General features: G+C 44.3%; 1 protein-coding gene across 1 annotated transcript in view; it reads left to right on the forward strand.

The window, feature by feature from the left end:
* The first annotated feature begins 357 nt into the window (after positions 1–357).
* The window catches only part of fut7 (fucosyltransferase 7), a 114804-nt gene continuing 102903 nt past the window's right edge, over positions 358–12258 (forward strand). The window contains exons 1-2 of the mRNA XM_063074171.1: positions 358–669; positions 907–1010. The gene's annotated coding sequence lies outside the window, so the exon portion shown is untranslated. The remainder of the gene's footprint in view (positions 670–906; positions 1011–12258) is intronic.

The raw sequence follows: 12258 nt of genomic DNA on the forward strand, positions 1-12258 counted from the left end.
TCCTCCCCAAGTATGCACTACTATCTTTAACAAATAACACAACACCTTTTTTCCCTTTCTCCCCCTATCTTTCCTGAACACTTTGTTTCCAGGAACACAATGAACAATTCACGTCTTGTCACTTTCTAAACTGGGCATTAAACTGAGGCCACCTTATCTGGTAAACATTAATATTCCATATCGTGATTCATCAAAATCTAGCGAAGTCCTTCCTTTTGTCATGTATTTATTTCTCAAATGTCACCTCAAAAAAAAACTGATTTCCTTTGTAATCTTCCTCTGGGGAATATTGCAACACAGTACATTGCTTATAAACATATCAGGAAGTTGTGACATTGTCAAAGAGATCACCAATCTGCCAGCTGATATATTTCCAACAGTACAAGTTGTATGGATGGGCTTTTCTAGATATCCTCTGCTTTTACAGTAATTGACTAGATGGGAATGGGTTCTCCTTGGCCAGACTTTCTTTAGAGCCAAGTCTCTGGGGATTTCCCCTCATCTACTTCCCCTAATTTTCTGTGTGTCAGCTCATTGCTCCAACAAGAAATGTGCAAGGTCAACAGTCGGTGTGGAGCCATTCACCGGGCGATTATAAATTGGTGGCACTTAAACAGAACACGGACAAGCTGAATGATTTTGACGTGTTCCCTGGCGGGGTAGCAAAAGGTAAACCATCTCTATGAAAATCCTCTGCCCTCTCCTGACAAACTCGACAAAAATATACTGTATATTCATTTTAAATATGTTATTTATGTATCTGTTGAGATTGCATCTTGTTTGTTTAATCAACCTAGTGAATTAACCTTTCTCACCAGTGAATGAGCCTGAATATTTCCTTGACGTTAGTTCTCTCTCAAAGTTAAGAGCCATGTGTTTCTTTACCTGTGCTTCTTTTATTTACAGAGAGCATCATTCCAAGACAAAGTCATCTAGCCTATCCACACACACTGCTGGAGTCCTCAATTTTGACTAGATCCCCCTGATAACCACTGAAGATTCCCTCAAAGGTAAGTTTGTTTAGAAGCTGTGCAGCTTGATTCGTATTTTCCCTTCCTTACAGCAAGGTCTGATACTTTGGAAGTAAGTTTCTGGCTCAGTGGCTGCGTCTTGTCTAGTCAAATGTTCAAGTTCCATTTCAGAGACCAGTCCAGGCTGATAACAAATTCAAAACAGAAAATGACAGAAGAATACAGCAGGTCAGACAACATCTGTGGCTACTGTTTCTCTTTCTAAGTAAACTGTCTGACCTGCTCAGTTTTACACGCAATTTCTTATTTTTTTTTAAATTTCAGATTTCCAGGGTCTATCTAACTTTTTTTTAGAAAATGCTTGGAAGTTTCATAGAAGTAGCTAAACTAGGGATAAAAAAAGACAAACTACTGTATAACTGAGTAACAAATCATGTATTTAAATGAAATACAGAACAAGTTAGAAAACCGCTCAGTGCTAAAAACAGTGTATTAGTTCCTAATAGTTATTGATGCTTTAGAGCTGTAAGATTGCGACTGTCTGTAAAGGGCTTGGATATTCTCCCAGTGACTGCATGGGTTTCCTCCAGGTGCTCCAGTTTCCTCCCACATTCCAAACATGTAGGATTAGGGTTAGTGAGTTGTGGGCATGCCATGTTGACACTCACAGTGTGGTGTGGTGACGTTTGCGAGCGGCCCAGAACAATCCTAGCTGATTTGATTTGATGCAAACAACAGATTTCATTGTATGTTACGATGTTTCTATGTACACGTGACAAATCAAAAGCTAATCTTATCTAATCTTTTTTGATGTTCAGGCTGATGCAATAGAATAGAAGAATAGAATAGTACAGCACAGTACAGGCCCCTCGGCCCACATTGTTGTGCCGACCCTCAGACTCTGCCTCCCATATAACCACCCACCTTAAATTCCTCCATATACAAATGTTGAAATATTCACAGGGTGCATTTACTGCTTTCACATTTTGGCTGTGATTATTAAATGGCATTTTTTTTTGCATGAGGGAATGAGGTGCTGGTGAGACCTCACTTGAAATACTGTGGGCAGTTTTGGTCTCCTTATTTAAGAAGGGATATGCTGACGTCGGAGAGGGTACAGAGAAGATTCACTAGAATGATTCTGGGAATGAGAGGGTTAACATATGAGGAACATTTGTCCACTCTTGGACTGTATTCCTTGGAGTTTAGAAGAATGAAATAGAAACATTTTGAATGTTGAAAGGCATGGACAGAGTGGATGTGGCAAAGTTGTTTCCCATGATGAGGGAGTATTGTACGAGATGGTATGACTTAAGGATTGAAGGGCGCCCATTCAGAAAAGAGATGCGAAGAAATTTTTTTAGCCAGAGAGTGGTGAATCTATAGAATTTGTTACCACGGGCAGCAGTGGAGGCCAAGTCATCGGGTGTATTTAAGGCAGAGATTGATAGGTATCTGAGTAGCCAGGGCATCAAAGGTTATGGTGAGAAGGCGGGGGAGTGGGACTAAATGGGAGAATGTATCAGCTCATGATAAAATGGCGGAGCAGACTCGATGGGCTGAATGGCCGACTTCTGCTCCTTTGTCTTATGGTCTTATGGTTTTGTTATATTCCTGATACCACAAACCTCTGAGGTCTCTGCTGTTCTCCTGTCTCGTTGCTTCTTTGTCCCCAAATTTCAAAGTTCAAAGTACAAAATAAGATAATTATCACTATATTATCCTGAGATTCACTTTCTTGTGGGCATTCACAGTAGAACAAAGAAATACTATAGAATCGGTGAAAATCTACATAAACAAACAAATATTGACAATCAACCAATGTGTAAAAGAAGAAACATGTGCAAATACACAAAGTATAGTAAATGAGTTAACACAGTGAATTCCGGTTAATTGGGCACATCGGGACAAGTACATTTTGGCCCAGTTAAGTGGCTGCCCAATTAGCTGAAGTTTCATCGAAGTAGCTAAACTAGGGATAAAAAACACAAACCACTGTTTAACTGAGTAACAAATCACGTATTTAAATAAAATGCAGAACAAGTTAGAAAACCGCTCAGTGCTAAAAACAGTGTATTAGTTCATAATAGTTATTGATGAAAGAATTCATCCAGTGTATGTTGCCATATGCTTTTGATTGACACTAAATGAACAAAATCAGCGCAGACACCTCGTGCAGGTAATGGACTGCCTTCATACAATGTTTTTGATCATTGCATCCTCCAAATCTTCATTTTTATTATAACATTCAAGATGATCATCAATACCTTCAAATTCTTTGTAGATCCTAACCTGTTGAAGGAGTAAAATAATTTAATTTTCACTCCTAGCTGTTTCTGGCATCTCTAAGCTTCAATGCTTCAAACCACAGAGAGCAAAACAGTTCAGAATTGACTAACTACTTATTTTTCCAAATTAATAGTGACAAAAATCAATGCTTTTGAACACAAGCACATGCAGCTGAGGCCATTTGAAAACTGTACTCTTTAAGCATGGTGCTGTGTCTAACAGCCAGACAAATGCATGCGGCTGGCGCGAGTTAGAAACTGTTTGACAACAGTCTCCAGTCCCAATTAAGCAGCCTGGTGTCCCAAATGAATGAAGGAAATCCAGGTTATTTTCTCGATTAGTTTTTGTTCTTTAAGAGTTGTCCCAAATAAACTGCTGCCCCAATTAACTGGAATGCACCGTAAATAATATTAAGAACATGAGGTGCAGAGTACCTGAAAGTGGGTCCATAGGTTGTGGCAACATACATCAAAGTTGCTGGTGAACGCAGCAGGCCAAGCAGCATCTATAGGAAGAGGCGCAGTCGACGTTTCAGGCCGAAACCCTTCGTCCTGACACGTCGACTGCGCCTCTTCCTATAGATGCTGCTTGGCCTGCTGTGTTCACCAGCAACTTTGATGTATGTTGCTTGAATTTCCAGCATCTGCAGAATTCCTGTTGTTTCCATAGGTTGTGGAATCGGTTCAGTGTTGAGCTGAGTGAAGTTATCCACACTGGTTTAGAAGTCTGGTGGTTGAAGGGTAATAACTATTACTGAACCTGGTGGTGCGGAACCAAAGGCTCCTATACCTCATCAGGAGTAGCAGTGCAAACAGAGCATGGACTGGATGGGGAGTGGGGATCCTTGGAGATGAACGCTGCTTTCTTATGGCCACGCTCCTTATAGATGTGCTCAATGGTAGGAAGGTGCTTTTTTGTGATAGGCGGGGCAGTATCCATAAGGTTTTGTAGGCACTTCCACTCAAACAAGTTCAAATGTACCTTTATTATCACGGTATACACAACCTTGAGATTCAGCTGCTTACAGGCAGCCACAAAACAGAGAAGCTCAATAGAACCCATTCAAAAAGAAGACCGCCAAACACCCAGTGTGCGGGGGTAAACAAAAAACAAGTCATGCAAACAATAAAAGTAAGCAAACAACATTCAGAACTGAATTCAAGAAAGTGAGTCCACAGCCACGAAGACAGTCGCAGTTGATCCAGGAAGCCGTTAGTTCTAGGCCACAGCCTGAGTTCAGTGCAGAGACGAGTAGACTTTGCTGAACACCAGCCCATCCCTCTCCTCCGGCCCTGACACCATGACCTTTTTCAATCTGGCCCAATCCATAAATTGGCCAGAGAGTGGGACAATCCTCGCTCTCAGAGCAGGGCCCTGCCACTTTAATACACTCTTGGGCCCAGGACCTGCCACCTTGATTCGGCCCATACCCAACCCTTTCCAATCTGGCCTGGTGCTTAAATCGGTCAAACATCAGCTTGATCCTCATTCTCAGGCTTGGGCCCTGACACCTCGACTCTGCCTTGTGTCTGCCACTTTGAGTTGGATCCAAGTTTGCTCCAGTAATGGCCTGGGCTTCCTGGTGTGTTTCTGTACCAGGCTGTGATGCAACCAGTCAGGATACTCTCCAACGTGCATCTGTAGAAGTCTGCCAAAGTTTTAGATGGCATGCAAACATCTAAGAAAGTAGAGGCGCTGTCGTGCCTTCTTTGCAATGACACCTACATGCTGGTTCCAGGGCACATCCTCCAAACTGATAATGTCAAGGAATTTAATCTGATCCCCTGATGAGGACTGGCTCATGGACCCCCCCCCCCCCACCGGTTTCCTCCTCCTGTAATCAATAATCAGCTCTTTGATTTGGCTGATGCCAAGTGAGAGGTCGTTGTTGTGGCTCCACTCAACCAGATTTTCAATCTCCCTCCTATATGCTGATTTGTCACCACCTTTGAGTCGGCCAATGGCAGTGGTATCATCAACAAACTTAAATGTGGCATTGGAGCTGTGCTTAGCCTCAGTCATAAGTGTAAAGCGTGTAGAGCAGGGAGCTAAGCACACAGCCTGGTGGCACACCTACGCTGATGGTGATTATCGAGGAGATGTTGGTGCCAGTACGAACTGACTGGGGGAGAGGGGAATTTGGGGGCCAATGTTCTTGTTGTGTTTCGTGGGGGGAGAGGGGGATTTTGTGGCCAATGTTCTTGTTGTGGGTCATTGGGGGGAGAGAGGGACCTGGGGGCCAATGGCTAGTGAGGTAATCCAGTTGCACAAGGAGGTATTGAGCTTATGGATTCTGTGGGAATGGTAGTGTTGAATGCTAAACTGTAGTCAATGAAGAGCATCCTGATGTATGCATCTTCGCTGTCCAGACATTCCAGGTCTGAGTGAAGAGCCAATGAAATGGTATTTGCTGTTAAACTGTTCTGATGGTTTGCAAATTGGAGCGGATCCCAGTCACACCTCATTCAGGAGTTGATATGTTTCATCACCAACCTCTCAAAGCACTTCATCACAGTGGATGTAAGTGCTACTGGATGGTAGTTATTGAGGCAGGTCACCATGTTCTTCTTGAGCACTGGTAAGACTGAAGCCTGCTCGAAGCAGGTGGGCACCTCAGACTGTTGAAACGAAAGGTTAAAGATGTCAGTACCACTCCAGCCAGTTAATTAGCACAGGCCTTGAGTACTCAGCTAGGTACACCGTCTGGGCCGGATGCTTTCCGTGGGTTCACCCTTCTGAAGGATGCTCTCATGTTAGCCTCAGTAAGTGAGGTCACAGGGTCACTGGGGATCTGTGAGAGTTCATGAAGATGCCCCCATGGTTTTATCAGTCAAAGCGAAGATAAAAAGCATTGAGCTTATCTGGGAGCAAACCTTGTGTCACTTGATTTTGCTTTGTAGGAGGGTGACAGCATTCAAGCCCTGTCACAGCTGTCGAGCATCCTTCTGTGATTCAAGTTTGGTCTGGAATTGCCACTTTGCACATGAGGTGGTTTTCCAGAGGTCATACCTGGACATCTTGTACTCTCCTTGCTCGCCAGACCTGAACGTCAGCAGATAACGAATCTTCTTGGTTCATCCGGGGCTTCTGATTGGGGAAGAATCTGAATGATTTTGTGGGGACACTCTCATCCACGTCTCTTTAAATAGTCTGTGACAACCATGGCATATTCATTCTGAAACACGAGGAAATCTGCAGATGCTGGAATTTCAAGCAACACACATCAAAGTTGCTGGTGAACGCAGCAGGCCAGGCAGCATCTCTAGGAAGAGGTACAGTCTACGTTTCGGGCCGAGACCCTTCATCAGGATTAACTGAAAGAAGAGCTAGTAAGAGATTTGAAAGTGGGAGGGGGAGGGGGAGATCTGAAATGATAGGAGAAGACAGGAGGGGGAGGGATGGAGCCAAGAGCTGAACAGTTGATTGGCAAGAGGGATATGAGAGAATCATGGGACGGGAGGCCTAGGGAGAAAGAAAAGTGGGGGGGAAAGCCCAGAGGATGGGCAAGGGGTATAGTGAGAGGGACTGAGGGAGAAAAAGGAGAGAGAGAAAAAGAATATGTGTATATAAATAAATAAATAACAGATGGGTTACGAGGGAGAGGTGGGGCATTAGCGGAAGTTTGAGAAGTCAATGTTCATGCCATCAGGTTGGAGGCTACCCAGACGGAATATAAGGTGTTGTTCCTCCAGCCTGAGTGTGGCTTCATCTTTACAGTAGAGGAGGCCGTGGATAGACATATCAGAATGGGAATGGGACGTGGAATTAAAATGCGTGGCCACTGGGAGATCCTGCTTTCTCTGGCGGACAGAGCGTAGGTGTCCATCCTCCCGCCACCCCACTAGGAATAGGGTTCTCCTTGTTCTCACCTACCACCCCACCAGCCTCCGGGTAGATGAAGCCACACTCAGGTTGGAGGAACAACACCTTATATTCCGTCTGGGTAGCCTCCAACCTGATGGCATGAACATTGACTTCTCAAACTTACGCTAATGCCCCACCTCCCCCTCGTACCCCATCTGTTATTTATTTATTTATATACACACATTCTCTCTCTTCTTTTTCTCCCTCAGTCCCTCTCACTATACCCCTTGCCCATCCTCTGGGCTTCCCCCCCCCACTTTTCTTTCTCCCTGGGCCTCCTGTCCCATGATCCTCTCATATCCCTTTTGCCAATCAACTGTCCAGCTCTTGGCTCCATCCCTCCCCCTCCTGTCTTCTCCTATCATTTCGGATCTCCCCCTCCCCCTCCCACTTTCAAATCTCTTACTATCTCTTCTTTCAGTTAGTCCTGACGTAGGGTCTCGACCCAAAACGTCGACTATACCTCTTCCTAGAGATGTTGCCTGGCCTGCTGCGTTCACCAGCAACTTTTATGCACCTTCATTCTGATCCTCTGAATCACTGAACATGGCCCAGTCCACTGGCTATTTCTTTGCCTCCCACAACCACCTCTTTGTTGTCCTTACCTGAAGTATCTTGCTCTTTAGCCTCTGCCTGTTATGCACATACTGAAGAGGACAGCCAGATGATCAAATTTCCCAAAAGGCAGTCTCAGGAATTTAGGCACTCTATCATTAGCTTTTACTTGCTTTGAGTCCTAGGTACTTGCATTCCATACCTAAATCTCTCTGCCACTTTTTTTCTCTCTTAATCCCCCTAAAAAATCAGTAATCATCAATTGTCCTACTAGGGCCACTTTTGTGATCCGTTGCTCAAATTGATCTGATAATACTTATAGAGAATAGAGTTATATAACATGGAAAAAAACCCTCTTTGGCTTGTTAAAAGGTATCGACAGAGTAGATTTGGAGAGGATGTTTCCTATGGTGGGGGAGTCTAAGACCAGAGGACTGAGCTTCAGAATAGAGGGAAGCCCATTTAGAACAGAGAGAGGAGGAATTTGAAATATTGCAGAATATTGGTAGAACAGAGATGAGGAGGAATTTGAAATATTGCAGAATATTGGTAGAACAGAGATGAGGAGGAATTTGAAATATTACAGAAAATTGGTAGAACAGAGATGAGGAGGAATTTGAAATATTGCAGAATATTGGTAGAACAGAGATGAGGAGGAATTTGAAATATTGCAGAATATTGGTAGAACAGAGATGAGGAGGAATTTGAAATATTGCAGAATATTGGTAGAACAGAGATGAGGAGGAATTTCTTTAGCCAGACAGTGGTGAGTCTGGAATTCATTGCCTAAGGTGGCTGTGGAAGCCAAGTAATTTGGTATATCTAAGACAGAGGCTGATAGATTCTTGATTAGTCAGGGCATGAAGAGATACAAGGGGAAGGGAGGAGATCGGGGCTGAGAGGAAAATTGGATCAGCCATAATGAAACAGTGGAGCAGGCTCGATGGGCCAAATGGCCTAATTCTGCTCCTATATCTTATGGTCTTATGATCTTATGGCTCACTGAGTCTGTGCTGAGCAAAACCCATCCACTTATATCACTCCTACTCCCATTTTATTCTCTGCGCATAGCCATCAACTCTCTGAGATTCTACTGCTCAGCTGCACACTAGGGACAATTTATATACATGGAGTCATAGTGAGATATCGCACAGGAAGAAGCTCTTGGGCTCATTGAGTGCACACTGAACACCAAGCACCCTACTTACTCTAATTCCCCCTTACACTATTTTATTCTCTCATATTCCCATCTCCTCCCCCACACCCTCAGATTCTACCACTCACTTACAGCACACACCAATGACAATGTGATTTTCCCACTCGACCACACACAGGTAGCTACTATCTGACTAAACACATTACTTTTTTTTGGATGTGGAAAGAAAACAGTTTATGCGGTGGAAACGTACACAGTTGCAGGGAGACTGTGCACACTCCACACGGACAGGATGTGAGAAACAGGACTGAACCTGGGTCACAGAAGCTGTGAGGCAGCAACACTATCAGCTGCACCATTGCACTGCTCAATGAAATCAAAGCTGATGAGCTAAAAGCAGGGGAAGATACAAGTAGATAACTTTATGCACCATTATTCTAGATATTCTTTCAAACTGAAAGGTTTTCTATTCTGTAATGTCCAAATTGTTTGCATCAGTCTTGGGTCTCCATCATTATCAAGATTCAACTCCTTTGTGGTTTAACATTAGATTTCAAATTCAACTCAATGCTGCTGCTTTCTGCCTGCATAGAAATAATAGGTTCAATGCCCACCCAGAGTCGTAGAGCACACAGCATAGAAACATGTCCTTTGGTCCAGCTAGTTCATGCCAAACCACTAATCTGCCTAGTCCCATCGACCTGCATCTTGACCACAGTCACAGGTCTCCAGTCAGAGAAACTAGCACTTACTACCACTTTCTCGCTTCTCCCATGAAGCCAATGTCGACTCCAATTTACTACCTCATCCTGAATACCAAATAACTAAAGCTTCCTGACCTACCTCCTATGTGGTACTTTGTCAAAGGCCTAGCTAAAGTCCATTTCGACAACATCCACTGGCTTTCCTTCTTCAATTTTTCTGATAACCTCTTGACAAACTCTACAAAGAAGAGAAAATCTGCAGATGCTGGAAATCCAAGCAATTCACACAAAATGCTGGAGGAAATCAGAAGGCCAGGCAGCATCCGTGAAAACAAGTACTGTCGATGTTTTGGGCCCAGACCTTTCGGCAGGACTGGACCTTTGGTGCACTGAAGCAACCCTTCGGTGTGGCTTGACAAACTCTACAAGATTGGTTAGACATAACACTTGTCATAATAATTGCCATAACACTTCTATGATTCTGTTATTGCACCTGGCAAAGGAAGGCTTTGTTTGACCAAATATTTTCACATAGGACAACGAGAAGGTGAATCAGTTCATGGTACCAAAGGTTAAGATTGCTGTTTGGTGACTTTGCACATGAAAATTTCTACCTGGTTGATTTATGCATCCGACTTGTGCTCGTTTCTTGTTCTGGATTTGTAATAAAATCTGGCATTGTGTGTCCTCTTTCATTGTGCAAAGGCATAATGGTGTCCATATTCCTGTTTTTCTTATGTTCATTTTGGGTATCTGTGCATTACCAGCAAGGCCACCATTTATTGTCCATCCCTAACTGCCCTTGAGGAAGGGCTGACAAGCCACGATTTCAACTGCAGCCATCCTTCTTGAGAAGGTACTCCCACAGTACTGTTGTGGGGCGGTGGGGGGAGTCCAGGATTCAGGCTAGCAATGATGAAGGACACGTAACGTATTTCCAAGTCATGATGGTGATCAGTTTTTTAGATTATGAGAACACTCAGTCCTCTTTGTTTTAGATTATGAGAACACTCAGTCCTCTTTTATTGCCACTTAGAAATGCATACATGCATTAAGAAATGATACAATGTTTCTCTGGAGTGATATCACAGAAAACAGGACAAACCAAAGACTAACACTGACAGAACCACAAGATTGTAACATATAGTTACAGCAGTGCAAAGCAATACCATAATTTGATGAAGAACAAACCATGCGCACAGTAAATAAAGTCTCAAAAGTCCCCGATAGCGGCGGCAAAAGGGAGAAACTCCCTGCCATAAACCTCCAGGCACCGTCAACATGCCGATGCCTTGGAAGCAGCCGACCACAGCCGACACTGAGTCCATCCGTCCGAAAACTTCGAGCTTCCGACCAGCCCCTCTGATACAGCCTCCCGAGCGCCTTCGACCTCGCCCCGCCCACTGAAACACGCAAAACCGAGGATTTCGGGGCTTTCTGTCCCGGAGATTCTGGTTACCACACAGTAGCAGCGGCAGCGAAGCGGGCATTTCAGAAGTTTTCCAGATGTTCCTCCGTACTCTCACGTCTGTCTCCATCAAATCAGAATTGTGCACAGTCCCCTACCTGACAGATAACAGACGTCACCACCGAAGTGGCCGCGTGCGCTGCTGTCGCGCTGCCATCTTCTCCTCCCTCCCTTGGAGGAGATCCTGTAGAAGACTGTGTTTCCACATGCCTGCTACACTTGTCATCCTTGATGGTAAGGATTGAGGTTTGGGAGGTATTGTCAGAGAAGGTTGTAGATGGTAAACATTGCAGCCACTTCCCTCAGTGGTGGAAGGAATGAACATCTGTGTCCTATTCTTAAATCAAATAAGATCTCCCATGCACAGAGGCATGCTGACTATCCCCAATCAACTCCTGTCCTTCCAAATGCATTTATGTTTTATCCTCAGAATCCCTTCCAGTAACTCACCTACCATAGATGTTAGACTTATTAGTCTATAGTTCCAGGTATTTGGAAGCTTTTTTAAATAATGGCCCAACGTACGGTAAGCCAACTAGAGTATCAAGCTCCAATGAACACGTGCAGAGTTTTGACTTGAAAAGTTGACATTTCCTTTCCTCTCACAGACGCTACCTGATCTGCTGGGATCATTTTTTTTTTAAAACTACAAAATACAAACATCAAGTATTTACAAGACAGTGAACAAATTCAAATTAAAATATAGTTATTACTGTCAATAAAACAGCCAATTCCCTGGGGGACCCAACTTCCCTGGAAATTTCCCCATGGTACCCATCGTGATGCATCCTCACTCTTCCAGGGCATCCAGGCATGAATGTATCCCCGGAAGAGGGGTAGGCAGTCAGCCTGGGCGGAGCCCTCCACTGTCTACTGCCTGGACGCTTGAACAGCCATCTTGACCAGGCCTAGGAACAAGCCTGCCAGTAGATCCTCCAAGCAACCCGCCCCCTTCCAATCTGGGTGCCCATGTATGAGGAGCATGGGGCTGAAGTGGAACTAAAGCCCGTGGAGCAGTCCTTTCAGGTGTTCAAATAGGGGCTGCAACCTCTCAAACTCCATATAAACATGGTACACTGACCCCTCCCGGCCACAGAGTGGACAAGTGGACAGGGTGCCAGTGAACCGACTTTAAAAACCTGTCGCACTTTACCTCTCTCTGCAACATCTTCCAGCCCAAGTCCCTCCGCTGAGCTCCTCCAGTAAATTGTTAGTTGCTTCAAAATGGTATACTTGTTCTCAAAGGGAATG

Source organism: Mobula hypostoma, chromosome 21, assembly GCF_963921235.1.
Source record: "Mobula hypostoma chromosome 21, sMobHyp1.1, whole genome shotgun sequence".
Lineage (NCBI taxonomy): Eukaryota > Metazoa > Chordata > Chondrichthyes > Myliobatiformes > Myliobatidae > Mobula > Mobula hypostoma.